A 580-nucleotide genomic window follows, 5' to 3' on the forward strand; every position below is an offset into this window, starting at 1 on the left:
TTTCTGTTGTTCCTCATTGATCCTAATTGAATTATAATAACGTGTAAATTAAATTTTAAGGAAATTCTTTCATATAATATTATAGTATATATGAGACCTTGTTCGTCGAAATAGGTCAAGAATTACGCTTGGATTCATTGCTGGCGTAAATCATTATAAAACCAGGGAGTTGATGAACAGCCTTAATCTCGTGAGCTTTTATTTAAAAACTGAAAAGACCAAATCTTTTGTCTTGAAATCTTTGTCGAGAAAACTATCGGACAACGTTGCGACCGGTCGACTTTTTCTTCTCTTTCTGATAAAGAATAAGAAATAAAAGAAAAGAAGTGTAACTCTACCAGCGGCACACCACCTTTTAACCCTTGGGGGAGGGGACATTATTTATTAAAGGTAGAAAGAATGAGTCTGCTTTTGATATTAACAGCCTTACTAAGAAGTAAAAATCTACAAGAACTTTTCTAGACAGAGAACAACAACGTCGCTATATTGTTCTTTCAAATGAATTCTTTCTTCTTGTAATCGGAATTTTGTGAATGAAAAAAAAAAGAAAGGAATAGAAAATGAAGACGAAAAAAGAAAT

The sequence above is a fragment of the Vespula vulgaris genome, chromosome 2, assembly GCF_905475345.1.
Source record: "Vespula vulgaris chromosome 2, iyVesVulg1.1, whole genome shotgun sequence".
In the NCBI taxonomy this organism is placed as follows: Eukaryota; Metazoa; Arthropoda; class Insecta; order Hymenoptera; family Vespidae; genus Vespula; species Vespula vulgaris.